Below are 13775 nucleotides of genomic sequence, written 5' to 3' on the forward strand. Positions count from 1 at the left end.
TGGATGGATGGATGGATGGATGGATGGATGGATGGATGGATGGATGGATATGTGTAAAATACAATATCAGCTGTCCTGTATAGTCACCTCCAATTTCTATAGCTATAGTTTTTCTTGCTCTTACAGAATTTTCAGTGACTTCATAGATATCTCTAGTGACATCATCTTACATATTATCTCTCTCCTTGGAACCTTTGAAGGTCAAAGACTGTCATAGTAATCTTTGTTTTCCCAGTAATTAACACATTTCCTAGCACTTAGCAGATTTCTAGTAAATGCCTAGGGAAAATAAATGTTAATCAGGACATAAATCTCCAAACACAGAAAGGCTGTGGAGGATTGGACTGAATCCTGGACTAGGTGTGTTCCTTAAAGAGTCGATGATCTCTAGAGGCTTCCTACCCAGTTTCCTATTGAAAATCGCTGTGGAGAGTCCTCCAGGGAGGCTGCTTCAGAACTTCTCCTTTCTTTCTATTCTGTCATCTTTCCTGTATCATCCGTGCAGTAGAATGCTAAGCCTCTTAGTTTATGTTCAAGACTCACAAATGGGCTGTGACTCAAGTTTGAGAAACCTGCTATTAGGAGAAAGAGATTTCACTGCAGTAAAATGCAAAGAAAACAGCCTAGACTCTCCTTGGAATCTGGGAGGATTCTGGCTATGTGTTATATGTACAATAAAAAAGTCACAGTGACTACGTGGTTTCTAAATGTAACAAACTATCAGACAGATGCAGTCATGAGATTGCTTAGCAAGTTTACTTTGCAATGTAGAATTGAAATTTTTGCTATAAAGTTGGTGGAGGCAAGTCCACTAGTCTTCTACCTTATTGATATATAACACTGCAAATATTTTAAGCAATTGTTTTGTGTTCCTTCTAAAATGAAACTGTGGGCCCAGTGAGATACAAGGATCCTTACATTTTCTTTGCCAATATGTTGACATAAATATTGCTGTTAAGCATGCACAAATAGCAGAACTATTTCAGTCTTTTTATCTCTTTAAAACTAATTTAAATCTGAGCATTAAAAGACTGCTTGATACCATATGTTTGTTTTAGATAGGAAACGAAATCTATTCTAAACATAAGGGCTTATGAAATCTGTATTCTAAATGTAAGAGCTTATAAAATCAGAATATAGGAGTACAAGCCACAGCAAATTGTTTCATGGTCATTAATTCCTCACATTGTAGTATATCCCTTTCTCATGTGACTTTGCAACTCCCTTCCATCCTCCTGGGGGATCGTTTATCCCCACCCAGGATAAAATGTGTTGCTCATATGCTTTGCTGGGTAGTAAATATTTCTGTAGTATGTAAATCTAGTTTGGAATTGCTGAGTTTTCTCTTTGAAGATTGTTTAAAGGCTTCTTCTGAGTGTGACCAGTGGCTATGGATACGGAGAATCAGAAGACTTGGTACAGATATGAAACTTTGAGAACACATAGAAAGATCTCCACAAGCTAAAACAACACCCTCCATATGACCCACTTCATTGTGTACATGAAAATAATCTATAGAGAAGCGTTACTGGCATGGCGGCTAACTCTGCTGCTTTTATTCGGAGAGCCATGTGCCATCCCTGTGGGGAGTGTGTGTGTGTGTGTGTGTGTGTGTGTGTGTGTGTGTGTGTGTAGACTTGCACATGAACTTGTGCACCTTCATATCTAGATGGGACAAGTACCATGGGAAAACAATTCCAACAGAATCCAGTGCTTCCTATAGAGCTCATAAGGATACCTCCTTCTTTCCTCTTATGGTCCTTTTTGACAGCAGCACTGCATGTTAGGTTTTTTGGTTTTTGGTGGGTTTTTTTTGGTTTTTGGTTTTTTCTGTGCCAACAAGACCTGAAAAATGAGACTGTTCTCCTTTGTCTCAAATTAAAGGACATCTCAGAAACCATTTGACAAGTACAAAAGCTGTCTGATGTAAATACTGGCCTCTTGTCAGTACCTTCAATTTGATAATTGTCATAGGTGGAGGGACAGTGCTGTTAAGGTTTGTCATCAGGCTCCCTTTCATCTCTGTGGATCTGCTATAATGTGTTACTTCATGACTTCTTAATAATATGGGCTCTTCCATGCTCTTCTGTTATAATAAGCACTGACCTAGCACCATGCACTTCTCAGAGCTGTGACACAGATAAATAATGGATCGATGGCATAAGCTAGATAGGAGAGGTGTTGCTACAACCTCAATAGACGTCTTCTGATACACTTTGGTTTTCCTGACACCTATGGGAAAAACAGTAATAAAAATGTTCTTGTTCTGAGAATGATATTCTTTAAAATATCTTTAATTGTTCCAGTCATTTAGCTACTTAAATGTTTATGTTTAATACAAATCCAACTATTCTCTTGACTCTCAAAAATGCATCTGTGGAGAATATTTTAATTTCTAACTGAATTGCTTCCCTGTAATTCAGCATTAGTAGACATTCTCATGTCCAAATGTCTTCCCCTTAAAAGTTAGACCTCTAATGATGCTAATGTGATCAGTAGTTTGTTTCTTCCTGGTGAGTTGTATAAACGAAACCAGGTTTTGTACCTGTCACCTTTGCACTTTGGTGCACACTGAATTTGAGGTGCTATTACATGGAAAGCCAATAATGATCTGTGTGCATCATTGCCTCGCTCTGCCACGGGGTGAATTAGTCAGCTGGGGTAATATTCTGCAGCCTGGGTAATAGAGCTGTTTAGTAGCAAAACAGCAGCCACAAGAAACATCTGAGTGGTCTTACAGAGTCCTTTAAAGTATATTAGATTTCATTTGTCTAATATGAGGTCACAAAGACTTGGACAGCTGGATCATTTTGACATCATGGACAAAATGACCTCTTCCTACTGGCCAGATGTATTCTGTAAAACTGCCTGATGTTAAAGCTGAGCTATAACTCCAGGAGAGGATATGGGTCAACAAATGAGGTCTCAAATCATGGTCACAAATGTTAGAAATATCTCCATGGAGCAAAGAACCTAATTTTTCCTCTAGTCCTTTTAATAGATGAGTTCCTTGCTGAAGAAGCCTGAGATATGTGTTTTCTGCATTGAGCCAGAGTTGATAAGCCTTGCTTAGAATTTTAAGCATTGTTAAACAGAAACTGTACCATCTATATTATCAGAAGAGAGTCTCTGAGGGGCCTTTGCTTTGCTACTACACCGTAGACAACATGTGGACACACAAGCAGGAAAATAAAACCAAATTTTGAGTGTCTCGTAGAGGTAACAATGGCTCCAAACCTCACTACTTCCTCCAGTTCTGTCAGGGAACGAAATGATCCAGTAAAATGTAATGATGAAAGGTTTCAAATGCAGCTGGTAAATCTTACAGATTTGTGCTCAGGACACCTAGAATTGACTCAGGGATGTATCTATCTCATTTATGAAGGACTTGGTGATTTGAACTTAGTGCTCAAGGTAGCCAGTAATTGTTAGCAGGTACAGGTCAATGATCTGAGAGCATGGCTTGCGTCTCCTTTATCTTCCCATGAAGATTCAGTGACATAATTTTTAGAAGGTTTTCTTAACTTACTCGGTGCTCTAGCCTGAAGTTTAAGATATATGAATTGTTCCATAAGACTTTGCTGTGGGTCAGCATCATTGCATTGAGGAGTTATCCCAAATATGCTCTACTCTGAGCCAAGCAGTCACCCCAAGACCATCTGCTTCTCTGAAAATGGATCCATGTTCATTTCAGGGTGTTTGCAAGGGGATTATTGAATAAACCACAAAGAGGACAACTCCTCCCTGACTTTCTCAGCTGAAATGTTCATAAGGTACCAATGCCTTTCCAAAAGTTATTTTAATCAGTGCCTAAAACCATGCTAGGCAGTGTCTCATGTCAGAACATTACTGTTGTTTCAAATGGAAAAATTCCAACCTTTACATAAATATACTATCTGGTATTGTTCTTCTAATCACCCCTCAGACTTCTCAGTTAGTTAGTTGGCTCCTAGTCATTGGACCCATGTGTTTTTCCCCCCGGCTGAGAAAAGTGATATCCGTGCCTGGATACCTGCTGCTACCCTCTAAACTAAAGTACCATTCTGCTTACTACAAATATACTTCATACCATTGTGCTGTCTTTTGTTTAATCTATTTGACATACGCTAAATATGGAAAGAAAAACTCTCAATTATCCCAACTAATAAAATGTCCCCACCACATTGGCCTGCAGGCAACACTATGAGGAATATTTTTGATTAATAATTAAATAGGGAAGGCCATCCCACTGTAGGTGGTCCCACCCTGGACACATGGTCCTGAGTTATAAAAGAATGTGAGCTGAGCAACCCATGGGGAGCAAACTACTAGGCAACAGTTTCTCCATGGCCTCTGCTTCAGTTCCTGCCTCCAGGGCCCTGCCTTGAGTTTCTGCCCTGACTTCTGTCAGAGATAGAGCAGAGATTGAAAACTATAAACTGAAGTGAACCCTTTTTTCTCCTCAAGTTTCCTTTTCTCATGGTGTTTTATCACAGCAGTAGAAGCCCTAACTGAAACAACAACTGTATCATTGTATGCATCTTCTTCATTTCAAATACCATTTACAATTCAGTTGTTCCAAAGATTTTTTCAAGTAAACTCAAGTATCATCTCTCTAGCTTTTCCATTGGTAACGATAAATCTTATGAATATAAATTTACCTCATAAATATCTAGCATCTGAGACTATAAATTATAGGAGCCTGAAAGACCTAACGGCAGGGCAATGGCTTCTGTCATAAAGCACAGTAATTGACAAGACCTTAGTCAGTATCCAAGAGCCTCCACCTGAGCTGTTTAACATGTGTGTTGATGTTACATTCCTGTTGATTTGCCATTAAGTCACATGGGTGATAACACATGCAGCACTGGTGTAAACGGTGTTTGTTTGAAAATAAACATTGATGTTAATGAAAAAAGTGTTGGGTGAAGGAAAACAAATCTGACAGTAGCAATTTGTTTACTTATGGGGGCTCGAATACTTTTTGTTCTTAAAAAGATCCCTCTTTAGAGACATTTTAGAGTCCAGAAATTTAGGATTGAAAGCTTCATCATTGGGCCTGTATCTCTATTTGGCATGGATCCTTTTAAGTGTCCATTTTGCTAGGTGCTTCAGAGCTTTAGATAGCCAGTAAGGAGTTAGCAATGTATTCTTGCCTCCTCTCCTCTGCTTACCTTTTCTTTTTTCTTTTCATTTCTTCTTTTTTTCTTTTTTCTTTTCTTTTTCTTCCTTCTTTTTGTATTCTTGGCTTAAATTTTTATAATTACATTTAATTGTTTGTATCAATTCATTTGCTTTTTTATTTTCTGTTTTCTTCTTTTCATGTATTTCTGGACACATCTTTGTTATTTTGCAATTGATGTGAAAAAACATGAGCAAGGCAATGACAGAAGAAATAGTTAATTGGATTTACAGTGTCAGAAGGTGAGCCTGTGCCTATCTTGATGGAGCACATGGCAGCAGGCAGACAGACATGGTGCTGGAGCAGAAACCGAGAGAGTATGTGTTGAGACAACAACCACAAGGCAGAGAGAAAGAGCTAACTGGAGGTGACAGGGCTTTGGAAATTCAAAGTAAGTCCTTCTCAAACAAGGCCACACCTCCTGATCCTGCACAAACTGTTTTACCTACTGGGAACCAGGAATGATATACATGAGCCTATAGGGGCCCTTCTTGTTCAAACTACTGCTGAGCAGAGCTGTTTCAGTACATGAGCATTCCAAAAGGGGAGGTCACTGATGGGAATCTCTTCTACCTTCTTCACTGAGGTAAAGTTTTTTAAACCCAGAGGCCTGTGACAAATATGTCTAGTCTTGCCAGCAATCTCGCTTTAGGGATCCTGCCTCAGCCCTGAGGGGCTGGAATTACAGATGAGCTGCCACCTCTATCTAACATTCCTGTGGGTGTCTGAGGATCTGCATTTAAGGCCCCATGCTTCTGGGAAAGCACTTCAACCACCCCATCACCTCTCTGGTGCTCTATTTAATTTATTGCCAATATACTACGCAACCTTCAATGATAATACCTTGTGTATCACATGGTGACAATATTAAGAAGCTTGACAACTGTCTGGAATATTTTAATCAATCATTTAAAATTTTAATGGCTAAATTCAGAAGATACAAGGTGAAATATAATTAGTCACATAAGAAAGGGTAAGATGTAACAAACACCAAAAAGACAGAAGCAAATCCACATTTTGTTAGGATCTAATTGTAGGAAACTTGGAGCAGATTAATATTTTTCAAAGGGAATAAGAATTTTAAATACAAAGTTATTGTATGATATAAAGTAATTATCTTTAGAATGATAAAAGTAACAATTAAATATTTAGTAAAGTTAATGTTAGTGATATAATAAAATATAAAATAATAATTATTTTTTGTTATTACTTGAACAGCAGACTTCTCTGAATTTTGTCTCTGTATTATTTAATGACTTTTCATATATAGCATTACTTTAATGGAATAAATTCATAATTCAGTCCTTACTTTAACTTCAGAATCAAATGGTATTTGCTTAATCAATGCCTTAGGGGATAGATAACCATGAGCCTTCAGGTAGGCACACCTGTAATTCATGAAACTTCTACAGGCTTTTATCCTAGTAGCATGGGGACTGTAATTCCATGCATCATTATCAAATATGATCCTGTTACAGAACTTTCCATATCTGCTTATGATTTTATACAGTTAATGACTGAATAAATCTCCCATCAACTAGTTTGTGGACTTGTCCATTTTAAATTCTGTTGCTCTCTGCATCCACACACTTCCAGTGATAGATACAAATAGAGCACATTCCTAAAGCTGCATGCACACCAGATGATAGAAACTTGCCTAATATTACTCATATGGATGATCTGCAGTAACTAGTGTTTTATGGTATGAAAATTTCCACAAACCACTTACACACACACATACTCTCAGCTTCCCTTAAGTATTCCAGAAAATCTAGATGTCTTAGGATTTTCTTTGCTGTGAAGAGAACAAGGGGACTCTTTTATTATTTTTTTATGTAGAATATCTTTATTTATTTATTTTTCTATTTAATCTTTTTTTTTTTACAGACCAGATTTTATTACCCTTCCTGGTCCACCTTCTGACTGTTCCACATCCCATACCCCTCTCAACACCACCATCTCCACAAAGATGCCCCCCACCCCCACCCCACCAGACCTCTCCTCTCCCTGGGGTCTCCAGTCTCTGGAGAGTTAGGTTGATCTTCTGTGACTGGCAGTTTTCTGCTATATGTGTTGAATCCTCATATCAGCTTGTGTATGCTGCCTGGTTGGTGGCCCAGTGTTTGAGAGATCTCCTGGGTCCAGGTTAGTTGTGACTGTTGGTCCCCCTACAGGGTGGCCCTACTTCTCAGCTTCTTCCAGCTTTTCCCTAATTCAACCACAGGGGTCAGCAGCTTCTGTCCATTGGTTGGGCATACATATTTGCATCTGACTCTTTCAGCTGCTTGTTGAGTCTATTGGAGGGCTGTCATGATAGGCACTTTGTATGTGCCTTTCGTGAGCACACCATAGCCTCAGTAATAGTGTCAGGCCTTGGGGCCTCCCAAGGGATTTCTTACAAAGGACAACATTTAGTTGGAGCTGCTGGCTTACATGGAAGGAAGCATGGCAGCATTCAGTCTAGCAAGGTGCTGGAGGAATTGAGAGTTCTACATCTTCATCCAAAGGAAGCCAGAATTGGAGATGCCAGTACTATGACATGATCACCAAGAACAGTAGCAGCAGTGGCGTAGAATCAACTAGACAGTAGCAGTAACAAACTTCATTTTGGGAGGCTGGTTTCCACTCCCTGTTAACACCTTTCCTCAGCAGTATCTCATGGGTCTGACATCTCTAACAACTTGGGGTATTCAAGGCAACTTCAACTTTACAGATTCTTGTTCTATTGTATGAGATTCACACAAGACCTTCTGGGCTCCTACAAAGGGCTTAGGTCACATCTCCAGATCTGCCCTCTGTAGCGCTCTAGGCTCTAGTTGATTCTACGCCACTGCTGCTACTGTTCTTGGTGATCATCTCATAGTACTGGCATCTCCAATTCTCTAGAGTCTTCCACTACAACTAAGCTTCACCAATAGCCTCTCACAGCTTCCCCTCATGGTGCCAAGCCTCAACCTCTTTACATGACCCCTTTAGTCCTGGATTGTCAATTACAGCTGAGGCTGCACCTGTACCAATCGCCTTCCCTGGCCTCTCCCAGTGCCAGCTCACAGCTGCTCTCATGCCCCCTTCACGTCTTCCAAACTAACTTCCACACCAGCTGAATGATTCTTGTACATTACCAAGTCCAGCTGCAACATGAGGTATAGCCTTGACTAGCTCTGGAACACAACTTCATGCTCTCAGAAAACACTTCCCAGAAGATGTCACCTCAGTGATGCTGGTCTCTTCTTAGTCACCACTAATTTCTTAGCTCCAGCTAACCACCATCAATTGTCCCAGCAATCTCTTCTATTCTTGACTCTAAAGCCAGAACCACAAGGTTGAAGCTGCTGAGTTCTGATGCTTGCTGACACTAGAACATGTCCCTCTTGTTTTATTAAATCATCACTAGCTTTCTGTTTTTTAACAGCCTAAGTTTGGCTGTCCTGGAACTTGCTCTGTGATTGACCTTGAACTCAGAGATCTACATGGCTCTGTCTCCTGAATGCTGGGATTAAAGGTGTGTACCACCATGCCTGGACTTAAGCTTTTCTTCAACTAGAATTTGCTCTGTCCCAGACTGGCCTTGAAATCAGAAATCTGCTGGCTTTTGTCTCCTGGAATTAAAGGAGTGTACCACCAGGCCAGGGCATAAGCTTTTCATGGCCATTATTCCTCAGTATCTGGATCAAAAACCTGTGTCTTCCAGCCTCAAGATCTGGGCCAAAAGTATGTCCTCCATTTCTGGATTGTAGTTCATTCCAAATAAAAACTCAAAATGAAAACAATAACCAGGTAATAATACCTAATAAGACATAACTATTGTATGTTTAACTGCATTGACAAACAATAAGCTTAGCTGGGTGGGATCTTGCCTTGGGATCACCACTCCCCTAATTTGTTTATCTCCTTGAACACAGGATTCAACTCCATTTCACTTCCCAGAACCCCTTTACTATTTGAACCAAACATTTTATATTTTTCCTTTCTGAGCTTGCTAAACTTGATCAAAATACTCTTCATAAGAGTAAGCCAGCAGAAATAGTCTATGCTGGGCTTTTTGAGACTTCTTTTGTCAATATAATTAATCTAATATTCTTTACCTTAGAAGTTAGCCTCAGGCAGCCTCTTTACACAAGGGCAAGATGCAGCCACATTTTTTTTTTTTTTACCAAAACACCACAAAAATCATTTCTAGGCCACATACTAACATTCTTCTCTGAAACTTCTTGGGCCAGGTCTGCACAGTTTAAGTCCCACTTAAAGCATTCCACTGCTTTCCAAATTCAAAGTCCCAAAAGTCCACATTCTTCCAAACAAAATCATGGTCAGACCTATCACAGAAATACCCCAGTTCCTGGTACCAACTTCGCTTTTGGTTAGGATTTTCATTACTGTGAAGAGACATCATAATCAAGGTGACACTTATAAAGGACAATATTATCATCAAGGTGAGAAGCATTACAGGATCCAGACAGGCATGGCTCCAGAGAAGGAGCTAAGAATTCTACATCTTGTTCTGAAGGCAAGCATAAGAAGACTGACCTCCATCAGCTAGGAGTAGGGGGGGTTCTCAAAGCCAACACCCACAGTAACACTCTTCCTCTAGCAAGGCTACACCTCCCTAACATTGCTACTCCCTGGGACAAGCATATTCAAACCACTATACTTGGCCACTCCAGTGTCAACCAATAGAAGGAAAGGTATAAGAAGACATTGAAAATTAAAATCTCACACGTATGAATTAGACAATATCATATAGTCACATGACTCTGTTACAAAAGATTTCTCCTTGATCTTTTAGGGACCTCATACACATGAAGTCCTGAAGTTCTGGTATCTGAATATTGCAGAGAGTAGAAATGGTTTATTACTGTTGGGAATAGACCTGGAAATGGTGACAGGATTATATCAGATTACCATCTGATGTAATATTAGATAATAATCATTTAGCATCAGAGGATATGGAACAGTTTTAGGCAGTTATAGGTGGTCCTGTGAGCACTCAGCACATGACAGAGAAACCCAGCATGCAATATAACTGGAGAGGAATGTTGGGTAAGCCTCTGCAGTCCTTGAAAACCAGAACAAAGAATTGAAGATCAACTACTGAAGTTATGTTTGACCTGTCAGCCTTGATGATTTAGTAGATTTTATTTGAACTTACTAATTTATGTATCTTTATTTATGATTTTTGGTTTATGTCTTTTTAAGAGTGTTTACCTTTCAAACACCAGGACTTTTGTTTGCCTTGAAAATACTCTGGTTGACACTTTTTTTTTCTTTCTTAAAGCAATTTTATTCTATATTATAATGGCTACTCCAGCTTTTTTTTTTAATTTCTTTTTTTTTTTGAACATGAAATGCTTTTTTATAGCATGTTTTACAAGGGGAGGGGGTAAGAGGGGCCAGGTGGTGGAAAAGTACAAAATCTTCTTGGCCTGTGCCTTGAAACATGTCATGGTCTTTATGGTACACTGCCTTGAATTATGATCTACCTGCTGTTCTTCAGAAGATATGGTACACTGCTTGAGTTATGGTCTCCCTGCTATTCTTAAGAAGATATGGTACTCTGCTTTGAGTCTATCTGCAGTTGCTAAGCAGGATCTTGCAGTTGCCAAGCTTCAGAGGACATTGTGCAGGTGGGGAAAGGTAGGGGGTGAGGGTAAGGGCAAGGGTCCTGGCTTCTGGCATCTCCCCCTTCTCTGTTTAGTTAGAGAAGGCATCTTATGTTCAATCCCAACTATGTGAGTTTTGAATTTGGATGTCTAATTATGGGGGGTCTTAGACAAGTTCACAACCCCAAAACACTGATGTGAGATGAGTCACATCGATGGTCGAAGGCTTTAGGCTGTCGTCTGGTTGACACTTTTAACCTAATCTATGATTGGAATTTGGAATTAACTGCCTTTATATAGAGTGAGCAGATGAATACATAAAGTACTTTAAATAATTTTAAGAGATATAAATTTGTATATGTCAAGCAGATGGAATGTGGAAACTTATGTAGTTGAAAGTGCCCAGAGACTCAGGAATGATGACAGCACACATGATATTGAAGGCACTGCCACCTTCAGATACAAGTGTTAGTCCAATCAAAGTCTTTAAAACTCTCCCTGTGTTTTAACAGCAACAGCAGCTGAAGCAGCTTTCCCAACTCTCAAAGAGGCTTGAGCTTCGAGACCCTTCTTATACATTGTGGGGCCAGGAGGATTTCTGTGAATTGCTTGTGTTTGTTCTATCATGTATTGAACAAGTATAATCTTTGTAGTCAGAAATGAGAGATAAATGGCCCTAAATGTTAGTCATATTACACTTTTTCCCCCTTTATAGTGATACTGAGAGTCTCCTTTCTAATGGAGTGATATTTAAGACTGAAGTTTCTGGCCTACTTAAAATCAACCTTCATTTCTCTTGTGTGGTTTTTCCATCACAGTGTCTGTCTGAAAGCACATCGCAGCTGCTGCATACATCACAGGCCAGGCTCCAGGGCAGGTCAGTCACTCCTGTGGAGAAAGCGATCTCAGCTCAGTACTCAGCCATAAATTGTACAGCTATTGATATCATTACCATTTTTTTTATGGGTCTCCAGGTATCAGTGCTGTGGAGTTTGTTAGACATCAGTTGAACAGCCCTTTCTGAGGCTCGTAAAAGTGCACACACAAAGATACCTAGTTGTCTCCAAAATAAATGATGTACTGCTTATACTGGGCTTCTTTCAGTAAGGTTGTGACAGGATGGGTAGGGATACTGCCAATAGACGTGCCCCAGTACGGTGATGTGCACAGTCTGTGGGCAAATGCCTGCCTCATCCATACTATAGCTGCCCTCCTTCTTTTGTCTGCATCTTTCAAACTCTTTCTAACTCTTCTTGAGATTAAAATAATTACTAATATTTTGAACCTATCTCATTTCCTGACTTCTATCCTCCTACCTACCAAGGGGATATGACCTACATTCACAAAATCACAAAATTAAAAAAATCATAGAAATCAAGCTAGAAATTCAACTTCTTTGGACTTCAGTTTCTCCATTGGCTATATAAATCATAGTGCTGTCTCTTTGTAACCTAGAACAGGACTTTGGAGAAGCTACCCAAATGGCAACCTTTTCAGTTAATGCTGAGGCATTAAGCGAGGGAATGGATTCTAGGGGCTATACAATGCTACAGTAACCATTCGAAGGCCAGTTTCCTGAGCTTTATCTTTTGAGCCAAACTTCTGAAGGACAAACACATATTTTAAGAGCAGATACATTCAGCACATTTGAAAGCCCTAGATAATGTCAATGTAACATTCTCGGTAGAGTACCTGTGGAGTCAGCTGAGGAAATGCAGTGTACAGATACCAAGATGCTGCGCATGTTGACTGACTGGCAATCCTGACTCTCTGTAATTTTTCCCAATTCTTTTACTATTTTTAGGGTTACAAATTTTTCTACCATTTGCAATTCCAATCATTGCAGATGTGAGAGACATACCAATTTAAAGGTATTTCTTGTATTTAGGATTTTTTTCCTATTTATTTTATCATTTCATGACAGGAATATTAGAAATTTTTTCTTTTCTATATACTGCAAATGTTTCTTTTGGCAGTTTTCATGAATTGCAGGAACTATATTTTCAGAATAGAAGTAACTGAAGACTCAGAACGGGCAGTGCTTACTGCCTGGTGTACACTTGTGGCCTGTCATGGCAGCCTTTTTCTTTTCTCTTCTCTCCCACCACACGTTCTCCAAACTCTTCTGAGGTTTCACTAACAGCTCATGGTTCTGCTTGCCTTTCATTAGAGCACTCTAGAATAGGGAATCTTGGATCCCTGTTCTGTAGCTTGTGAGAGGGACCCTCACAGGCACATGCCCTTTGCTCATGTCACATTGTCTCTACCCTTTATTCTGATTTTTAAATGACAATCTCATTCTCATCTTTGTATATTTCCTGCATTGAAAATGCACCTTTGCTTTTTGAAGCACACAGAATCATTTTAGATTAAAATCAAATCATTAGGAGCAAATGGCCATTGCTCTTCCCCATGTGAGACACAGAAGGATCACAGTTGTCCACTGTGTTCATGCTCATTAGAATGGAGTTATAATTAGTTGCCAGAATCCTCCATTTTCTCCTCCATCTTCTCTCAATCCAGCCTCCGGCTGAAGACATTATATTCAGCATCTTGGCATTGCCCTCCCTGCCTCCCAAGCAGGAGACCATCTTGTTCTTACAGAATGTCATGTCTTCACATTCACTGGAGCTGCCTAAGCATGAAACTGCACTAGTACTGACAAGCTGCCCTTCTGGCTTTGCTCTGGAGGATCATTAACCATCTTTAAATAAATAAATTGCTGTTGCTACTCCCTGCACAATTTACAACATGTGTCCTTGTGACTTGATGTGAGGCTCATGTTTAAAACTCTTGTTTGTTTTCTCTGCTGCCGAGAGCTTCCTGTTACGATTCCTCTGATTCTCGGTTTCCTTCTGTAATAGCCTGTCCTTCAAAGCCCTCCAGGCTCAACGACACGACTTATCATTTAAGCAACTCCATCCAAAATAATCTTCAGATGTAAGACCCCCCTTCTCTCCCTCCCTCCTTCTCTCCCTCCCTCCCTCCCCCCTCTCCCTCCCTCCCTCCCCCCC

The 13775-nt window shown here is 39.8% G+C and overlaps 1 protein-coding gene across 1 annotated transcript in view; it reads left to right on the forward strand.

The window, feature by feature from the left end:
- Positions 1-13775, forward strand: part of Pard3b (par-3 family cell polarity regulator beta) — a 951194-nt gene that overhangs the window by 386800 nt on the left and 550619 nt on the right. The gene's annotated exons all lie outside the window — the stretch shown is intronic.

This window comes from Grammomys surdaster, unplaced genomic scaffold (genome assembly GCF_004785775.1).
Source record: "Grammomys surdaster isolate TR1022 unplaced genomic scaffold, NIH_TR_1.0 165, whole genome shotgun sequence".
Lineage (NCBI taxonomy): Eukaryota > Metazoa > Chordata > Mammalia > Rodentia > Muridae > Grammomys > Grammomys surdaster.